Source organism: Triticum aestivum, chromosome 5B (assembly GCF_018294505.1).
Source record: "Triticum aestivum cultivar Chinese Spring chromosome 5B, IWGSC CS RefSeq v2.1, whole genome shotgun sequence".
In the NCBI taxonomy this organism is placed as follows: Eukaryota; Viridiplantae; Streptophyta; class Magnoliopsida; order Poales; family Poaceae; genus Triticum; species Triticum aestivum.
The window spans coordinates 12,555,813-12,577,382 of NC_057807.1; the positions used below are offsets into that span (position 1 = coordinate 12,555,813).

The following is a 21,570-nucleotide window of genomic DNA, read 5'->3' on the forward strand; positions in this document are numbered from 1 at the left end:
GGGCGCTGGAGCTCGAGTTCACGGAGATGGATAAGCCAAGGAGGAAGAAGGCGCGGGTAAAAGGGTTGGATCTTTATCCCCTTATATGGGCGGACGGAAACATACGTCCCCACTGGCCTGATAAAACTCACTTATCTTCCAAGCACCGCAATCAATGGCGCGGTTGGGTTACCCACGTCCGTATTGATGGGAATCCCGGAATAAGGGGAACACGATCTCTGCTTCGACAAGACGTGCCAAGGAAACCACTTCGCTAAACGCGCTGAGGTGGTACAACAAAAACAATTTAAGTAAAGGCTTGGTAGTGGTGTGATGTCACACTATCGAATACATCAACAGATTGAACTTGTGTAATACTATTTTCTCTACGGTGGTGCGTGGAATTTATTTTGCAGAGCTGGACACTATCCTGGTGTTCACAATCTTCTATAAATTATTCGGAGGAGGAACCCGCCTTGCAATGCCGAAGACAATATGCGCGCCGGACTCGTCGTCATTGAAGCCTGGTTCAGGGGCTACTGAGGGAGTCCCGGACTAGGGGGTGTCTGGATAGCCGAACTATCATCATCGGCCGGACTCCAAGACTATGAAGATACAAGATTGAAGACTTCGTCCCGTGTCCAGATGGGACTTTCCTTGGCGTGGAAGGCAAGTTTGGCGATACGGATATGTAGATCTCCTACCATTGTAACCGACTCTGTCTAACCCTAGCCCTCTCCGGTGTCTATATAAACCGGATGGCTTTAGTCCGTAGGACGAACAACAATCATACCATAGGCTAGCTTCTAGGGTTTAGCCTCCTTCATCTCGTGGTAGATCTACTCTTGTAACACACATCCTCAATATTAATCAAGCAGGACGTAGGGTTTTACCTCCATCAAGAGGGCCCGAACCTGGGTAAAACATCGTGTCCCTCGTCTCCTGTTACCATCCGCCTAGACGCACAGTTCGGGACCCCCTACCCGAGATCCGCCGGTTTTGACACCGACACCTAGCGTCACCGAACCTTAAGTGTATAGACCCTACAGGTTCGGGAATCACGCAGACATGACCAAGATAGCTCTCTGGCCAATAACCAACAGCGGGATCTGGATACCCATGTTGGCTCCCACATGTTCCATGATGATCTCATTGAATGAACCACGATGTTGAGGATTCAAGTAATACCGTATACAATTCCCTTTGTCAATCGATACATTACTTGCCCGAGATTCGATCGTCGGTATCCCAATACCTCGTTCAATCTTGTTACCGGCAAGTCACTTTACTCGTACTGTAATGCATGATCCCGTGACCAACCACTTGGTCACATTGAGCTCATTATGATGATGCATTACCGAGTGGGCCCAGAGATACCTCTCCGTCATACGGAGTGACAAATCCCAGTCTCGATCCGCGTCAACCCAACATATACTTTCGGGGATACCTGTAGTATACCTTTATAGTCACCCAGTTACGTTGTGACATTTGGTACACCCAAAGCACTCCTACGGTATCCGGGAGTTACACGATCTCATGGTCTAAGGAAATGATACTTGACATTGGAAAAGCTCTAGCAAACGAACTACACGATCTTGTGCTATGCTTAGGATTGGGTCTTGTCCATCACATCATTCTCCTAATGATGTGATCCCGTTATCAATGACATCTAATGTCCATAGTCAGGAAACCATGACTATTTGTTGATCAACGAGCTAGTCAACTAGAGGCTCACTAGGGACATGTTGTGGTCTATGTATTCACACATGTATTACGATTTCCGGATAACACAATTATAGCATGCATAATAGACAATTATCATGAACAAGGAAATATAATAATAATCATTTTCTTTATTGCCTCTAGGGCATATTTCCAACACCGGCAAGGCGCGCAACCCGACCAAGACCCTCGACTTGGCAAGATACATCGACCCGGCCGCAGCGGCTGGTGCAAGGCAGCTCAGCCCGATGCAACCTCGGCTTCCCCAGCAAGCCAACCCACCTATGGCGTCCACGGCAACCCAGCCACAGGTCAGCTCCCGTCCCATCCAGGCCATACGATGGGACGGGACCTCAATCACCGATGAATAAGAGTACAGTGCCCCCGCCCATGCCCATGGTCAGCCAGAGCGTGGCAACAGTGCCCCTTACCTACCCGCTGACCAGGGCTGGCACGGCCACAGTGTTCCCGCCCTCACCGCTGACGACAGCAAGCGGCGGCCTGACGGAGAACACTGTGCGCGGCTCGACTCGGCCACGCCATGACGATCGATAAGACGGCGCATAGTCCCCCTAGGCACGCAGGGCCCGCACCTAGGGGAACCCGGCGAACCACAAGCCCCCAAGCGGGACCCTGCCCGAAACCTCGGACACTGACAATACGGACCCACCGACTCGGCATATTACCATTCTAACCCTGGGTGGGTTGATCTATAAAACCCCCCAGGAGTCCACGCCCACAGGGGCATGAAGCATGATACATATGACATGTAAGATCCCCGGCATGCAAAAGCAAGCAAGATAGGACTAGCCACTACTGAGCAACACCAGAGAGAAGCAGCAGCCCGAGCCTTGGCCAGCCTCCTTCCTCCTCCACACAGCTCCAGGAGAAGCATTGTACTATCGACCATACAACTAAACTCGGCAGGACTAGGGGTGTTATCTCTCCGGAGAGCCCCGAACCTGGGTATGTCCGACGTCCCGCGCCCGCACATATCAACCTCGCCTCCGAAGCCCACCAGCGCCCTCGAGCCTCCTCCTCTCTTTAGCCATCCCTTGGCATCTGCCGTGCGCCCACCACGACAGTTGGAGCCCACTGTGGGGCAGCTCGAGGAGCTGGCCGGAAGCATGCTTCAGACGGGGCCCTTCTCCTACTCCGACGAATCCGTCACTCTGGCGGACGGCGTCATCGGTGCGCTCGCCGCCTCCTTCACCGTGCTGCGCATCTCCGACGCGCTTGCGGTCGACGAGTACCCCAGCGAGGTGCTCAGCTACTCCGACTCTCTGCTCCCTCTCAGCGGCGGATTCAATGCCGGGGCGATGGATGCCCACGTGGAGGTCTTCTTCATCGGCGATGGCGCCTCTTCCTCGTCGAGCAAGGCGAGAAGAGTCGCCGAAGCTGCGGCCGCCATAGCGCGGACGGAGCCGTCCGACCCGCTGTGTGCCGCGATGTAGAGCCTCCGCATCCCCATCGGCACCGACGTCGACGCCACCAACGTCGTTGAAGCCTGAACCCAGCTCGAGGAGAGGCGCCAGCAAATGCTGGACCTGTCCGAGACGCTGGCCGCCACCAGGCGCCGCCTGGAAGCTGCTCAGATGGAGCACGACGCCGCCCACAGATTCACGCCCGCCGCGGCCGAGCCAAGCCGGCCGCAAATACTCGTGCCCGGGGAGGAGCGATCGGTCGGGCCTTCGGCGCCGTCTGGACCATCTACGAGACCCCAGTCAAGAACATGCGCGCTGCGGAGGCAGCCGCGGTCGGCCTCGCCCAACTCATGGGCGAGGAGCTCAAGGAGCGCATCGGGCGGATGCGCGAGATCCTCCACGCCGCCAACACCCAGCAGGATCGCCTCAACCAGCTCACCAAGCCGGCAGGGTCCGGCTCCGCCTGCCTTGGCGGACCCGGTGAACTCCTGCACACGGCCTCCTCGCCGCTTGGCGAGGCGCACTCCGGCCAAGCCCGGACCCGGCGCTACCCGGCCGGCACCACCGCCAATGCTCTGGGCAACGAGCCCGCCCCGGAGAACCAGCGCGGACCCGACCAACCTGGCCGGCGTCCGGCTCCAGCCGACCCGGCCCCTCGGGGCCTGGCCGCCAGTCGACTCGGCCCGCGCGCCATCGACGATGCCAATGCGCGCCACCACATCGATCAGCTCGCTCGCTCCCTAGAGGTGGAGGAGAGCGGTGCTATCGGGCCGGCGTGCTTCGGCCCATGCACCCAAGAGGAGCCTTTCCCCAAGGGGTTCTTGCTTCCCCGCGACACCTCCAAGTATAACGGGACCGTGAAGCCAGAAGATTGGCTCAACGACTACACCACGGCCATTGGCATCACCGGTGCCAATCGTCGTCTCGCCGTGCGCTGCGCACCGCTCATGCTCCAAGGATCGGCTCGCACATGGTTGAACGGCCTGCCGATGGGCAGCATCAACGCATGGGTCGATTTTGAGGAAGCGTTTGTCCACAACTTCACGGGGACGTACAAGTGGCCCGGTCGCCCCAGCCAGCTCGCCATGTGCGTGCAGGGGCTGACGGAGACCGGCCGCGAGTACCTCACACGTTGGACCGAGCTCCGGAACAGCTGTGAGGGCGTCCGTGAAGTCCAGGCGATCCAATACTTCGTCAGCGGGTGCCGAGACGGCACCCTCCTCAAGCACAAGCTTTTACGCTCCGAGCCGGCCACCATGGTCGCGCTCATGGTGACGGCGAACTAGTACGCCAACACCGACTCCACCATGAACATCCAGGTGGCGCTGGATGAGGCCGGCAAGGCGAAGCCGGTCCCTCCACAGAAGCCGGCCGACGAGAGCAGCCGGCAGCAGCACCACCAGAACAACAAGCGCAAGGCCAAGCAGCCGGCGCAACGTCACGACAACTGGCTCATCGCGCTCGCCGAGCCCGCGGCGGACCTGGCAGCGAAGCGCCGGCAGACCGGCAAGATGGCATGACAACCCGCCATGAGCTTTGAAGAGATGCTCGACGCCCCATGCAAGCACCACAGCGGCGCAAGACCCTCCACGCAAACGCTTCGGCAGTGCGCCATCACCAAGCGCATCATGAGGGGCGACGTTCCTCCTCCTCCGGTCCGGCTCCGGCTCCGGGCGCGGGGCGGCCGCCTCCGCCTCCACCGCCGCCTCCCGCCGGCGGCGCGATGCGGAACGACGCCTACCCGGACCAGAACGCGGCCTACGTCGTCTTCACCAGCCTCAGCGATGACAAGCGCAGCGAGCGCCTCCTCCGGCAGGAGGTGAACACCGTCGTCCCAGCCAAGACGGATTTCATGCATTGGTCGGATCGCCCGATCACCTGGACCAGGGAGGATCACCCGGCAGTCATGCCGAGTTCGGGTGGTTACGCCCTCGTCCTCGACCCTACCATCATCGCGCGGCACACCTCCAAGTTCTCCCGAGTCCTTGTCGATGGCGGTAGCAGCATCAACATCCTCTACCGTGACACGATGACAAAGCTCGGCCTCAAGGCCGAGGACCTGGAGCCAACCCGGGCCGTCTTCCACGACATCGTACCCGGCCTCTCATGTTCACCCATTGGCCGGGTCCGGCTCGACGTCCTGATCGGCGACAGCAGCCACTTCCGACGCGAACCAATCTGGTTCGAGGTGGTGGACCTGTCCAGCGCATATCATGCACTGCTGGGCCGGCCTGCGCTCGCCAAGTTCATGGCGGTCCCCCACTATGCATACCTGAAGATGAAGATGTCGGGTCCCAATGGCCTCATTACCATCACCGGCGACTACCGCAAGTCTCTGGAGTGCGCCCGAGACGGCGCCAAGCTTGTCAAGTCGCTGGTCATTGCCAAGGAGCGGCGCCAGCTCGACCGGATCGTCGCCATGGCCGGCGAGGTTTCTGATGTGTCGATCCCGACCTTGGACCCGGCAGATGAGGCCGCCTTCAAGCCCTCCAAGGAAACCAAGAAAGTGAAGCTGAACCCGGAAGACCCCAGCTGCAGCAAGTACGTCGTCGTAGGCGCCCGCCTCGACAGCAAATAGGAAGGCGAGCTCGTCGACTTCCTCCGTGAGAATCGGGATATCTTTGCATGGACCCCCAAAGACATGTCGGGTATCCCGAGGAAGTACGCCGAGCACAAACTCCACGTCCGCAAGGACGCCAAGCCTGTCTGTCAACCCCTCCATCGATTTTCCGAAGAGAAGAGAAGAACCATTGGTGAAGAGGTCGCCAAGCTCTTGGCGGCCGGCTTCATAATGGACGTGTTTCACCCCGAGTGGCTGGCCAACCCAGTCCTCGTCCTGAAGAAGAACAAGACCTGGCGCATGTGTATCGACTACACCAGCCTCAACAAGGCCTGTCCCAAGGATCTGTTCGCCCTCCTGCGGATCGACCAAGTCATCGACTCGACCGCCGGGTGTGAGCTGTTGTCCTTCTTGGATGCCTACTCCGGCTATCACCAGATCAAGCTAGACCCGGCCGATGCCCTGAAGACATCCTTCATCACGCCCTTCGGGGCGTACTGCTACATCACCATGTCGTTCGGGTTGAAGAACGCCGGCACCACCTTCCAACGATGCATGCAGAAATGCCTGATACCGCAACTCGTCAAGAACATCCATGTGTATGTGGACGATATCGTCGTGAAGACCAAGCAGCACCTCACGCTCCTCAACGATCTGAAGGAAACATTCGCCAACCTCCGTGAATACAAGGTCAAGCTCAACCCAGAGAAATGCGTCTTCGGCGTCCCGGCCGGAAAGCTGCTCGGCTTCCTCGTCTCGGAACGCAGCATCGAAGCGAACCCGGAGAAGATCAAGGCCATCGAGCGCATGCGCAAGCCAACCCGGCTGCGCAATGTCCAGAAGTTCACAGGCTGCCCGGCTTCGGTCAGCCGGTTTCTAAGCCGGATGGGCGTGAAGGCACTGCCCTTGTACCAGCTAATGAAGAAAACAAGCCCGTTCGAGTGGAACAGCAAGGCGGACGAAGCCTACCAAGACCTCAAGCGCATGCTCTCCACCGCACCCGTCCTGGCCGCGCCGACCGACAAGGAGCCGCTGTTGCTCTACATAGCCGCGACCTCGCCGGCGGTCAGCACGGTGCTGGTGGTCGAGCGACCGAAGAAGGGAAAGATCCGGGCCGTCCAGCGACCGGTCTACTACCTGAGCGAAGTACTCTCCACCTCCAAGCAGAACTACCCTCACTACCAGAAGATGTGTTACGGCGTGTACCTCACCGCCAAGAAGCTAAAGCAGTACTTTCAAGAGCACGTCGTCACCGTCGTCAGCACGGCGCCGATCGGAGAAATCATCGGGTGCCGTGACGCCTCTGGCCGGGTCGCCAAGTGGGCGATCCAGCTAGCCGGCCACACCATCCTCTACGAGCCCCACACCACGATCAAGTCTCAGGCCCTTACCGATTTCCTCGTCGACTGGACCGAGACCCAGTACTTGTCGCCGCCTCCCGACTCAACGCATTGGCGCATGCACTTTGATGGGTCCAAGATGCGACTCGACTTAGGGGCCGGCATCGTACTATCATCTCCGAAGGGCGACCGACTCCGCTACGCACTCCAGATCCACTTTGCCGCCTCCAACAACGTCGCCGAATACAAAGCGCTTATGCACAGCCTTCAGCTTGCCAAGGAACTCGGCATCCGGCGCATGCTGTGCTAGGGCGACTTGGACTTGGTGGTGCAGTAGTGCTCCGGCGAGTGGGACGCCCGCTACTCCAACATGGCAAGCTACCGCTTCCTCATCCAGAAGCTTTCCGGATCCTTCGAGGGCTCCCGGACTCGAGCACCTGGGAAAGCCATTTGTCAAGCCGTCGGTGGACTCCGATACCATCCACGTCCCAGAAGACCCGGCCGCACCACAAGCCGGCCCGGGGACTGCTGAGGCTGGCCTGGGGACTGCTGAAGCCGGCCTGGGGACTGCTGAAGCTAGCCCGGGGACTGCTGAACCCAGCCTGAGGACTGCTGAACCCGGCTCGGGGGCAGCCCAGCTCAACTCGGCCACCATCACCCGGACCCGGTCGTCGCCGTCACCAACCCAAAGGCTGCTCAAACCGGCCCAGGAGCCACTGACTCGGAACCCACCCAGGTGGTCGTCTTCACCGCTGTCACGGCCCCATCTTGGGCCCTGCCGATATCAGAATGGCTGGAGAACGGGGTTCTCCCCATGGATGAAACTGAGGCTCGGCAAGTTTAGCGTCGGGTGTCCGCCTACAGCATCATCAACAACGAGCTCGTCAAGCACAGCTCTACCGGCGTGTTCCAGCGCTGCGTCGAGCATGACCGCGGCATCGACATCCTCCTCGACATTCACCAGGGCGACTGCGGGCACCACGCTGCATGTTGATCCCTCATGGCCAAGGTGTTCCGCCATGGCTTCTACTGGCCAACGGCCCTCGAAGACGCCAAGTCGCTCGTCCTCAAGTGCGAAGGATGCTAGCGCTTCAGCAAACGCAGCCACCAGCCGGCGTCAGCACTCCACACCATACCGATCGCCTGGCCCTTCGCGGTCTGGGGACTCGACATGGTGGGACCCTTCAAAACTGCTCGAGGTGGCATGAGCACTTGCTGGTGGCAGTGGACAAGTTCACCAAATGGATCGAGGCAAGACCAATCAAGAAATTGGACGGGCGAACAACCGTCCGATTCATCAAGGACATAGCGGTGCACTACGGCATGCCGAACAGCATCATCACCGACAACGACACCAACTTCGCCAAGGGCGCGCTCGAGCAATACTGCTCCGTCTCCGGCATCCGCCTCGACCTGGCCTCTGTGGCACATCCACAGTCCAACGGGCAGGTCGAGCGGGCCAATGGACTCATCCTGTCCGGCATCAAGCCACGACTCGTCGAGCCACTTGTCTGCTCACCTGGCAGTTGGCTCGATGAGTTGCCCGCCATTCTCTGGAGTCTGCGCACAACACCAAACTGGTCGACCGGGTTCACCCCGTTCTTCCTCGTCTACAGATCCAAAGCCGTCATCCTGACCGACGTCGAGTTCGACTCGCCGCGCGTCATGATGTACACCGAAGCAGAAGCAAGAGAAGCATGCGAAGACGGCGTCGACCTGCTCGAAGAGGTGCGCCTTCTGGCACTTAGCCGCTCAGCTATCTACCAGCAAGGCCTGAGGCACTACCACAGCAAGAAGATCAAGCCTCTCACATTCCGCGAAGGCGACCTCGTCCTCCGACTCGTCCAAGAGCAGGCAGGCCAACACAAGCTGTCCTCTCCATTGGAAGGCCCGTTCATCATGAGCAGTACTTTGCGCGACCGCAACGCCTACTACCTCATCGATGCACGTAAATTGAAGAAGCGCAAGAGGGACACCGCCGGCGAAGAAACGACCCGACCCTGGAATGCGGAACTCCTTTGTCCGTTTTACAGTTAGCCGCACGAATGTATGTATCAACGCCTTTTGTAAGCATATGAAACTATGGGGTCCCCGAACGAGACTCGGGGGCTGCCTTTTGCCGACCAATTTATTGTGTCCATATTTCACATCACTTTACTACCGAACCAGGTCACCGGCTCGACTAGCTCGATCCGGGGGCTCGGGGGCTGGCCGGCTTGATCATCACCCCATCGCTTTACTTAGTGATTCCTGATAAAGATAGGATGCTGCAGTCCCCCACTTCGCCCTAAAACCGCAGATCCAACTCTGGCTGACGGCGGGCAAGCACAACGGGCTAAAGCTCCCCTAGGATTCATACACTAAGTCAAAGTCGCCGGGTCGACCAACCCGGCCCGACGCTCGTCAACTAAGTTAGCCGCACGACCGGCTGCTCACCAACCGGCCAAGCCGGATTGCCGCCAGCCGGCCCAGTGGGTGTTTCGCTCGCGCTCAACGCTTCTAAGGACCCAACTCCTACGGTCGCCTCTCAAAGAGTCGAACTCCTTGTCACGGACCGGAGCCTCGGCCGTCTGACTCGCGGGGGGGGGGGGTTCAGAGAGGTGCAATGCATGAAATAAGTTCGAAAAAAGCAGAAGGCATCCGCCTTGGGAAGGACCCTTTGTGGTCAGCAAGAACCTGAACAACGGGTCATACTACCTCATTGATATTCGAGAGCACAAAGACTCACGTAAGTCAGAGGAGGAGACCCGCCGGCCGTGGAATATCGCCCATCTTCGGCCTTACTATACTTGAGCCACCGGCTCTTAGGATGTATATACTTTTGATGATGTACATATTATATACAACAATAAAGCAAGACCTCTGTCCTTTTTTCCCATAAAGAATGTTTTTATGTCTTCTTTATCAGGTGGTGGACACTACCAACAGGGAGCGGATCAGATCTGAATCCGGCTTTCCCTTTGGCCCGGCTTATGATCATATCTCAATCTAGCCATGATCATTTGGGGGCTTCCTGTTAAAACATAGGTCATATTTGAACCAAAGAGAACATAGCTGTCGATACCCGCTTGATCGGCATACTGCCAAACCTACTTGGGGGCTTCTTGATCATATTTGAATCACAGCTTAACCCCTTTGGGTCTGACGTGGATCGTATCTGAATCAGCGTCATTAAACAAATCTTATGGTCACTTGGGGGCTTCCTGTTCAAACATAGGTCGTATTCGAACCAAAGAGAACATAGCTGTCGATACCCATTTGATCGGCATCACCAAGCCACTGGGGGCTATATGATCGTATCCAAATCTTAGCTTAACCCCTTTGGAACGGTTTACTGATCTTATTCGAATCAGAAGCCTATAAATTATTTTGACTATCCGAAGACCTTGTGAAAAGCATTATGAGATGTATTTTGTCTTTCCGGTTTAATATTGGTCACGCCAGGTTGTTAAGTACCGGGTGAGCATCATATCAGCAGGAAAGATTATCAAAGGATCACAGAATAAGGCAAGCAAATTTAATACGGCAAGGAAATAAAGCCAGCAATATATAGAAGTGGCGGCTTACGAAAGTGTTAAGCGCTAGGAACATGCGCGAAGGCATGACAAACATTGGGAAGTTTTTTTCTACCCTATTACATGACTCCCCGAGTCTGCATAAATGAAGCATTGTTTTTCTTCAAAACACCTGGCGATTCACTCCTTCGGCGGGCTTGAAGAATCCGGGTTATCCTTCTCCACTTCTCCGTCCGCTGTTTTGTCCTGGAAAGTCAACGAGGCCCAGTCAATGCCGCTCAAAGCTTCAAAATCAGCTTCATCATCTATTAAACCGGCTGGGTCCACTTCAGGGGCAAAAGTATGCTTACGAATTGGAGGGATCAGGCTGATTTGATCATATGGAGTGTTTGGAATTCTCCGGTTCTCACTATCATAACCCGGCGTGTACTTGGTAAGGTCAGTGTCGTTTCCAACAAGGGTTGACACGGGACGTATGGCTTTGACACAGGTGGTGAAATCATGGTCGTCGAAGACAGTACCGTCCTCCTTCAGACTTGGGTATCCAAGGGCAAGGTCGGCTGGATCTAGTTCTGGGAGCCATGCTTTAGCCCTACTCAATGCGGCTATGACCCTGGCTCTTGAGGACGCCCGCCTTAAATCTTGGATCCACTGAGGTAGTACAGCAAGGCCCTTCAACACGTCTTGCAGAAGGTGGGGACTGGGGTTTGATAAAGCTACAACGGCCAAGGCACGTTGTGACCCGGTGTACAGTTGTTCCACTAGGGTGTAAACAGCCTTAAGCTTGATCAGCATGTTTTGCTTAAGGTTGGTACTCCTGGTGCCTGTGTGTGCACAAGCATAGCAGTAAGCCGGGGGTAACGATTACAATAGTCATTGGAAGATTACAATGTTTGAGGTTTTGCACAGTAACTAACTGAAGATGGCTGAGACCATTTGAGATATCTGCCGTTTGAAGGTGGACAGCTCGGTTGTTGCCTCTGCAAGAGATGCTTCTGCTGTCTTGGCCCGAGTCACTAGTGAAGCATTCTCATCAGCCCAAACTTTCTTCTCTGACTCAAAATTTTTCTTCAACTTCTCATTTTCAGAGACACTGAATCCAAATTTGTAGTTGGCCTTCTGAGTTTCAAGTTCTTGAGTTTCCAGACGACTCTTCAGGACAGCAAGCTCCGATTCAAACTGACTTATGGTGGCCTGCATTGACACCAGGTTATGGTAAGGATTATAGTAAGGTAACATTCAAGTCCCAAGCACTTTACAAGTAAAGATACTTGGCACTTGGGGGCTAATGTATGCTGAAGAATTTTAAACTTATCATACGGGTCACACATATTAAGTCTCAAGCACTTTACAAGTAAAGATACTTGACACTTGGGGCCTAATGTATATTGCAAATTTACAACTATCATGTTATAACTGGGTTAAATATATTCTCTTAAAACCGGCTAAATTAATAAGTAAAGCAGACTTCTAAGTCTACAGCATATTCATTCATAAGCAATAGACTTGGGGGCTGGTACAGTATGTAAGATTCAGGTAAAGAGTATAAGTTATACCTTAGATTTGTGTTGTATTTGTTTTACCATGTCAATTTCCAGGTCACGGCTATTATGCACTTGATTCAGATAGCCCGAGACTATATCACCAATGCTTAAGTGAGTATAATCAGTAATGTCCTGCTTGGCTTTTCGGCGTTCGGCAAGTTCTTCCTTGGCGGAACATTTGGCAAGGACGGTAGGTCGTCCTGGTTCAACAAACTAAGACCTCACAATCTCAACTTCTGGTTCATTTGTCTTGACCGAGCTAGGAGTCTCCGGGTCATTTGTGTTGAAAGTATCTTCAGCAGGCGGATCAAAGGTTGGCACTAGAATATCAGAAGCCGGATCAGGCGGCGGCTGATGGGTAGAGTTGTCTGGAGCAGACACATTAATCACCGGTTCAGTTACAATCGGGTCTTGGGACGGCTTATTCTTCTTCGCCCTCTTGCTGGGTTTCACTTGCATGTTGTTAACAAAGGCAAAAGGATGAATACGCAAGCATGGGTAAAGTAAAGTTCAAGGTACATAAGGTTACATTACCCGGGAGCAGTTTTGAAAGCCGGCATGTTTAACTGCATAGATTCACCGGAAGAAGGAGAGGTATCCTGATAATTGGAGTCAGACGAATTGAGAGGATGACGAATTAAGCCCGCTAAAGGTAAAACAGAACGTAAATCGGAGATAACCTCAGTCCGACGCTTCCTGGTTACGTCAGGTAAGCCGGAGGACAGTTCCGCATCCTTATTGTTCCGGGTCTGCCTTCGGTTCTCAAGTTGTTGTTGCTTCAAAAGAAATTGAGGATCTTGATAAGCAAGAGCATGTGAAAATCTTACTTTCCAGGTCACCCTTCGGATCTTTTGCTTTGGCAAAGGCTCTGAGTCGGAGGAGATTATAGTTACCTCTTCATTGGCTGCTTGATTGTTCCCCGTATCCTCCTGAAGGGATAGAATGTCAGACAGATAATGACAAGGGAATTAAGAAAATTTAAAGATTAACTCTTCATCATCCGAAGAACTATCATCAAGTTTGAGTAAGTCGGAGGCGCTGGGTTTCTTCTTCTTTGAGGTTCCCGTCTTGGCGGCTTTCCTTTCGATTTTCTTGGTCGTCCTGGCTTGTTTGGCAGCCTCATGGTCATATTTGGCCTTCCAGAAGTTATCATCAGCCTGTGGAATGGATAAGGAATTATGAGTACCAAAAAAGGTATAACATAGCAAAGAGTATTTATTAAGATTGATAACTTACTGCAGGGGCCGGGTTCTTCTTGCAAAAGGGAAGTAAGCCGAAGGTGTTACTTGTCACAGTGCCCTCCTTCAGCAGTGACTGGGTCGTAGCATCCACCACATCATCTGGTAAGTCGTCAGGGCTATGGCGTAACAGGTCATCCTTTTCGCCTGTGTAAGTACACATTAAGCCGGAACGGCGGCTTAATGGAAGTATTCGCCACGTGACCCAGACTCGGACCAGATCGACGCTGTTTAAACCGTTTCCCAAGAGAGCTTTGATCTTATTGATGGTGGGATTGAGAGGCAGACGCTCAACGGCCGTCAGTTTGTCTGTTAGCGGATGGTTGGACTCAAGGCGCAGGGCGCGAAAGCCGGGCAAAGGCTCTCATCAGCTGGAGAAGTGTCCTGACAGTAGAACCACGTTTGATTCCAAGATTTTGGGTGACTCGGCAGCTCAGCATAAGGAAAAAGGCAGTCTCTCCGTCGCTGGATCGAGATGCCGCCAAGCTCAAGACTGGGCCCGTTGGCACATTCATTTTGCCGGTTCAAGTAGAAAAGTTCCCTGAACAATAGCAGACTTGGCTCCTCTCCAAGGTACACCTCGCAGAAGACTTGGAAATTGCAAATATTCGACACGGAATTGGTTCCGATGTCTTGAGGTCTAAGGTCAAAGAAATTCAAAACCTCCCTAAAGAATTTTGAGCCGGGAGGGGCAAATCCCCGACTCATGTGATCCGTAAAAACTATCACCTCCCCTTCTTTGGGTTGAGGCTTCTCTTCAGACGGGTCAGGGGCACGATAAGACATGACCTCCTTCTTAGGCAGATGGCCAGACTTAACAAATTCAGCAAGTTTACTCTTGGTAACTATGGATGGGACCCAATTGCAGGTTACAGGGGCCTTGGCCGCCTTAGGAGCGATGACAACAGTTGGCCTATGACAAAATAAGAAGATCCGGTTCAATTTTAACCCAGGAGAAACATCCTAATTATTCAAGGTGGCTGCTTAATGAGGGGCCTAATGATATAAGGATGATTGTGCAACAATATTTAAGCCGCTACAAGTATCAAGAGCAGTTCAAAATTCTTCAGGTCATGAGGAGCAACTAAGGTTCTGTGTCATTTATTTAAGCCGGACACCTGGACAGTTGTGTTTAAAGGCATTTAACAGAAGGAATTTTCCGGGTAATAAAAACAGGTTTCATAATTTTCTGCTGATATTTAAGATCAAAGGTCTGTTCTGATAAGAAAATTTTCTAGACCTAAAAACTGACGCAGACGTGTTCATAGGCTCGAATGAGGCTTTTATACATAGAAAGGAATCTGTTTTTATCCAAAACAAGTGCGAAAACAACTACCGCGGCCATATTATATCATTTTCAGATCAGACGAGGAGTCTAAGAGGAAAACTAACAAGGGTTTGGCTCTAATGGTGATGAACTCTGATGAACTCGAAGAAACCCTAATGCGGATCTAAGCAAGGAATGGAAGGGAACTTACGGAACTGGATGGGCTGCGGAGGTTCGTCGCGTTTCTCTGGTCCAACCAGGTCGATGCAGCGGCCTGAGATGGTGAAGACAGGAAGCTCGACAGCGGCGGCGGCGGAGCTCGAGAGGAGGTGAGAGGAAGAAGATGACTGAAAGAGGGAAGAATGGAAGACCAGGGTCGCACCTATTTATAAGAGAAGGATAACTGAGGCGGCGCGAGAAACGAGGAGATAAAATTTATTATCCAGCGGCCCTGACGCCTCGATTCTCGGGGTGGTCAGTAAAGGCAAAGATCCGTTGGAAGATATGACGGAGTAAAAGTAAGTTTTATTGAAGATGACGTCACGGTGATTTAACCCGGATCCAGATGATGACATCATGGCGGGTTAAAATCTTCGCGCAAGACAAAAGATTGAAGGACAGTTCCATAAGGTGTTTTAAGATTGACATGAATAGGTCAAATCAATCTGGGGCCTAATGTTGGGGATATAACTATTTGTGGAAGCCTCCCAGGAGGGGTCGGGTTATGCAAAGAAGACTTACCAGAGAGAAGCCCAAGACAAAAGGTGAAAATGGCTATTCATAGAGGGCTTAAGGCCCGCAGGCGACTTAAGGCCTGTTGTAGTAAACCGCCATAGTAATATGACTTGTATCACAAGGTAGACTTAACTAGTCACCGAGCCGGACACTGTTTATAAGCCGGCCGGGACTCTGTAAGCCGCAGGGCGTCAACCCATGTATATAAGGGGACGACCTGCTGGCGGCTTAGGGCGAGAAACAACTCATCGAGAACCGGGCATAGCGTATCTCGCTCCCTGGTCATCGAAACATCAATACCAACCCAACTATACGTAGGCCTTACCTTCACCGTAAGGGGCCAAACTAGTATAAAACCTCTCGTGTCCTTTGTCCCAATTAACCCCTTCAAGCTTCCTAGTTGCGATGGCTCCACAACTAAGTCCTTTCACGAGGACATCTGACGTGACAATTCCACGACAGGTCCCGAACTGTGCGTCTAGGCGGATGGTAACAGGAGACAAGGGACACGATGTTTTTACCCAGGTTCGGGCCCTCTCGATGGAGGTAAAACCCTACTCCTGCTTGATTAATATTGATGATATGGGTAGTACAAGAGTTGATCTACCACGAGATCAGAGAGGCTAAACCCTAGAAGCTAGTCTATGGTATGATTGTTGTTCGTCCTACGGACTAAACCTCTCCGGTTTATATAGACACCAGAGAGGGCTAGGGTTACATAAAGTAGGTTACAATGGGAGGAGATCTACATGTCGTATCGCCAAGCTTGCCTTCCACGCCAAGGAATAGTCCCATCCGTACACGGGACGAAGTCTTCAATCTCGTATCTCCATAATCCGGGAGTCCGGCCAAAGGTCATAGTCCGGCCGTCCGGACATGCCCTAATCCAGGACTCCCTTAGTAGCCCCCGAACCAGGCTTCAATGACGATGAGTCCAGCGCGCATATTTGTCTTCGGCATTGCAAGGCGGGTTCTTATCCAAATCCCATATACCTGTCGAATAGTGTCCGGCTTCCGATGAATGTTGCGCTCCTTGGCTTCTGCGCCCAATAATGGCCATCTTCCACATGTCAAAAGAATGCGAAAAGACAGGGTGTTTTTTCATTTACCCCCTAGCTGCGAAAATGGGCCACCTATAAAAGAGGCGGGGACTTAGATCCAAATCACACCATCTTCCCTCCACGAGCATTCATCGGAGCGCATTCGACAAAGATCCATTCCATCATGGCCGGTCGATGCAGCTCCTCCTCTCGCCCCCCAGCCCTCAGCCTGGAGATTGGGAGAGGTGTTTCATCCCGCACAGCGAGCTAGTAGTGCTCCAAGCCAAGGGGCTTCTTCTCCCAGCTTACATGGTCCCAGTTCGAGCCGGGATTGCCACTTATAATAGCGGAGAGCAAGCGGAGAGCGTCCCCAATCCCTCCAAAGGAGAGAGGGTATGCCTTGTCCCTTATTTAATAAGAGGGCTCGGATTTCCAGTTCATCTGTTTCTCCGGGGGCTCTTGGGGTTCTATGGCCTCCAGTTACACAACCTTACGCCTGCCTCCATATTGCATATTGCGGGCTTCGTAGCCCTTTGTGAGCTGTTTTTGGGCATCGAGGCCCATTTCGCGCTATGGAAGAAGTTGTTCTGCCTCGTGCCCCGTTCTCAGGAGGGGTCGATATATCAAGTGAGCAGAGCCGAACTATGGCGCATCGCCGGGACCGGATATCTATCCGGAACCCCAAAGAAGGTGTACGAGGACTGGCCTTCAGAATGGTTTTATATAGAAGACGTCCCTCTGCTGGACCCTATATGGATCGGCCTCCCTGAGTTTGATAATGCTCCCTTGAAGAAACACCTGAGCTGGCGCCCACGGAGCCCTCAGAAGGAAAATGACAGGGACGTCCTGTACCTGATGAGCCGGATAAGGTTGTTAGCTCATTCCGGACCGACCATGATCGATGTCATGGCCATATGCATTACGCGGGGGGTGCAGGCGCTTCAATACCGAGGCCATCCCATGTGGGATTTCAACGGGGAGGACGACGCCACCCGGTGCGGCCGTGAAGGGCCGAATTCGGCTGCCACTCTAACGAAGATCTTGTCCGCTTTGTACAAGGGAGAAGAGGAGGAATTCCTCCGCGTCAACCCACGGGGCGGATTCTCTATGTACAATCCTCCAAGGTGGGTAAGCGAACACGTTCACTTGCCCATCCGTTTTTATATTCCCATAGTTAAGTACTAAGTCTAGCAACTTCAACGCAGGAGCTACGCCAGACTGTAAAGGAGATAAACAGCCCACCTCCACAACCTGAGGACCCGGAACGGTCCCTCGACCCGGACTCCCATGAGGACCCGGACTTATGTGTGGAGCTGATTGATGGGGTGTTTCATCAATTGAGTAAGGACAACACCTTAGTGGCCATTACGGCCGATTATCCCGGACTACTTCCAGCCTCAAAGGTAACTGAGATCGAAGTCCCAGTACTTGCAAGAGGATCCATCCATGCTTATCTTTGATCGCCGTATACCAATGGCGTTTTCCGCAGGGGAAATCCTTGAGGCAGAGGGCCGAGCCCGCGACGGCTAGCCAACAAGGGCCATCGAGGCCCAGCGGGCTAAAAGAAGTGCGAACCGGATCGAGACACCGATGCAACGATACGGCGTGTAACTTTAATGCCCAGGGTTTATGCCCTCAAGGCATACTAACGCTCATGCTTACTTTAGGAAGAAGAGGGCCAGCTGGACTATATCCACCGGCCAGGCTTCAAGGCCGGGTCCGGAAGCGGAGGCGAACACGGGGCGCGTACCGGACGCTCCTCCGACAGAGGATGCAGATGGGCTGTCTGCCACCAATTCCAAGGTGGAGAGTGCCATGAACCACAGGCGTCGCCGGACTGTTCTTCGTGACGCTTGTTTTTTCCAAGAGGCGTTGGACGCTTTTCATACGGGAGACGCGTACCTCCGTGCCGCTCAAAATGGTCTAGCCAGAGCCACAGAGCAGTATGTAAAAGACATATGGGTGAGAAAATTTGATGGTTACATATGTCAGTAGCCCCCGAGACTTGAAACAGTTAGAATGACTGATTTAAGGATCATTTGTTATGCAGGATCTTACAGAAAAGAATACCCGACTATCCCAGGAGCTGGAAGAGTGCAAAGCCCAACTTGAGGCCGCACTAGCCGCAACAGGGAAGGCCAAAGAGACCCCCTCTGGTAATATACGCTTTGAAAGATAAGTATGTGGTGAAGTGCGGCATGTGTGCAATTCTGACAATAACAGTGCAGATGGCGCCGGAGTGGATCCGGACAAGCAGCAACTCTTGCGCCAGTTAAAGGCCGGCGAGAGTGTGCTTACAAGGGTGAGGCAAGAGAAGAACAAGCTTCAAGATGCCAACACCCAGCTTGGCGAGGAACTAAAGGATGTTCGTGCTCAGCTGTCGGACACCGTGAAGGAGAATCGGCGGCTTCGACGCGGCATTTTTAGTAAGTGCTTGAACGAACTTATGAAAAGAAGAGTTCGGCGAGGAAGTTGAATTGATAGCGTTATGTCTGTAGGTATGCTGACAGGTCGACCTGCGGAGGAAATGCCCGGTTCTACGGGTGACCTTCTGCCCGAGCTCTCACAACTGCACGAACGAGTTCGGCAGGTGATGCAAGGCATCACCCAGGCCTTGTGGCCATCCATCTCCGTGCTTGAAGGCCTTGGAGAGCTTGTAGAGAAGCTGAAGGGAGCGCAGCGGCGCTTCCAATTATGGAAGATATCGGCCTGCCGTCAAGGCGCCCGGGAAGCCTGGGCCATGGTGAAGACGCGGTACACGAAGGCTGACCCAAACCACATGGTCGAGGTCGGACCTGTGGGGCCCGATGGGAAGGAGATCCCTGTCAGTTTAGTGTACGGCCAGGTAGAGTTGGCCGCAAAATATTCCCAACAGTACTGTAAACTAGACAGCCTGTTGGATGGTATTGAAGAGGAATATACCCAATCAAATTGACTATGTAATTTAAAATGACATGTAAAATGCCTTCTAGCCGGATTGTAGATCGTTTGTCATAGCGGACCTTTTCGCTTCAACCTCGGGACCCGATAGTCCGGAGTGTGTCCGAATACCCTCTCGGTTATGTAAGAACCGGGGCATGCATGGAGACCAGGCGTAGGGGTCATTATTGCTTTAGCAGACAAGTGCCCAACTAGTTATGTTATATTACATGGTTAGTAAGAAACATCTTCCAGGGAGAATAGTTCCGTTAGGGGTTCCTTTCCCTGGGAGGCATGCCCTAAAGTGCATGTCTGAACTGCGAAAAAAGCGGGAAAGCATCCGGGGGCGGATAAATAATCAAGGTAAAAAACATCTTTTAGTTCACCGACCGAATATTCCCTTAAGAATGCTAGCTTTCGGCTTCACCCAGTCTGAGGTACACATCCGGCTGACCCGGCAGTAACAATCGCAGAGGTGCTCCCTTTACCACCTAGCCGAATAGTCGGGAACGTAGGGGTAAGCACAGGAGCCAGGCAACCCAGCTTGGCCAAAACTTAAGTCATATCGATGCATATAATGGTGAATAAAAGGTACATGCAGAAGTGTGACGCAAGTCTTGGGCACGAGGCCCATATAAATAAGCTTCTGTTGAAGAAGCCCCCAGGTATAATGAGCACGGATAACGCGTCAATTGTGTGTGAATGAGGCGCGAATGAGCCCTTAAAAGGCTGTAAGAGAAAAGGAGGGAGAATGAGAGAAATATAAGACAGCTAATGTGTAAAAAATAGACAGAGCAAGGAGACGAACACAGAGTCTGGCGCTAGGCGTAGAATCTTCGTAGGCGCGCGGCGTTCCATGGGTTCGGCGAGTCGGTTATCCGATGCATTTCGCAGACGGTACGCTCCACCAGTCAGGGCTTGGCCGATTATGAAGGGACCTTCCCATTTGGGCTTGAGTTTGTCCTTTTTCTTGTCCGGCAGGCATAGAACAAATTCGCCAACATTGTAAGTTTTGGCCCGTACTTCTCTGCTTTGATATCTTCGAGCCTGCTGTTGATAGAATGCGGAACGAGCTTTTGCCACGTCGCACTCCTCCTCCAGTGCGTCCAAACTGTCCTGCCGATCGAGTTCGGCTTCTCTTTCTTCGTACATGCGCACGCGAGGTGAGTCATGAATTATGTCGCAGGGCAGAACTGCCTCTGCGCCGTATACCATAAAAAATGGTGTGAATCCGGTAGTGCGGTTCGGCGTGGTCCGCAGCCCCCAGAGTACGGAGTCGAGCTCCTCTACCCAGTGCGTGTTAGATTCCTTAAGGGACCGCACTAGTCTGGGTTTGATGCCGCTCATGATTAGACCATTTGCCCGCTCGACTTGACCGTTAGTTTGTGGGTTATAGACTGAAGCGTAGTCGAGCTTCATTCCCATGTTTTTGCACCAGAGTTTTACCTCGTCGGCCGTAAAGTTCGTGCCATTATCAGTGATGATGTTGTGGGGGACGCTGTAATGGTGTACGACCCCTAATATGAAGTCTATCATTGGTTCGGATTCGACCGTCTTAACAGGCTTGGCCTCTATCCATTTGGTGAATTTGTCAACCATGACCAATAAGTATTTTTGCTTGTGGGTTCCCCCTTTAAGGGGTCCAACCATGTCAAGCCCCCAGACCGCGAAGGGCCAGGTGATGGGTATAGTTCGGAGGGCGGTGGGTGCCATATGGCTTTGGTTGGCGAATAATTGGCAGCCGACGCATCGTTGGACTAAGTCCTCAGCATCTGTCTGGGTCGTAGGCCAATAAAATCTAGTACGGAAGGCCTTGCTTATGAGGGCCCGGGCTGCGGCATGGTGCCCGTCTAGTCCGGCATGAATTTCAGCCAGAAGGTTCCGCCCTTCCTCTTCGGAGATACACCTTTGAAGGACTCTGGTGGTGCTTTTCCTATAAAGCTCTCCTTCATGGACTTTGTAGGCTTTAGATCGCCACACTATGCAGCGTGCCTCGTTCTGGTCCTCAGGGAGTTCTTGCCTAGTTAGGTAGGCTAAGAATGGTTCTGTCCACGGGGCAATGACTGCCATTATTACGTGGGCTGAGGATGTTACTTCGTTGGCAGAGCCTCCCATTGTATCAGAATGTTCGGTGTCAGGTGGTGCGGCTGAGTCCGGGTTGTTATTTCGGGACTCCCCTTCCCATTGGACGGATGGCTTGAATAGCCTCTCCAAGAAAATGTTGGGGGGACTGAATCGCGCTTCGCGCCGATGCGTGCCAAGACGTCTGCTGCCTGATTATTTTCCC

The 21,570-nt window shown here is 53.3% G+C and overlaps 1 pseudogene; it reads left to right on the top strand.

Annotated features, from left to right (window-relative positions):
• The first annotated feature begins 4,432 nt into the window (after nt 1-4,432).
• The window catches only part of LOC123114546 (uncharacterized), a 50,354-nt pseudogene continuing 33,216 nt past the window's right edge, over nt 4,433-21,570 (top strand).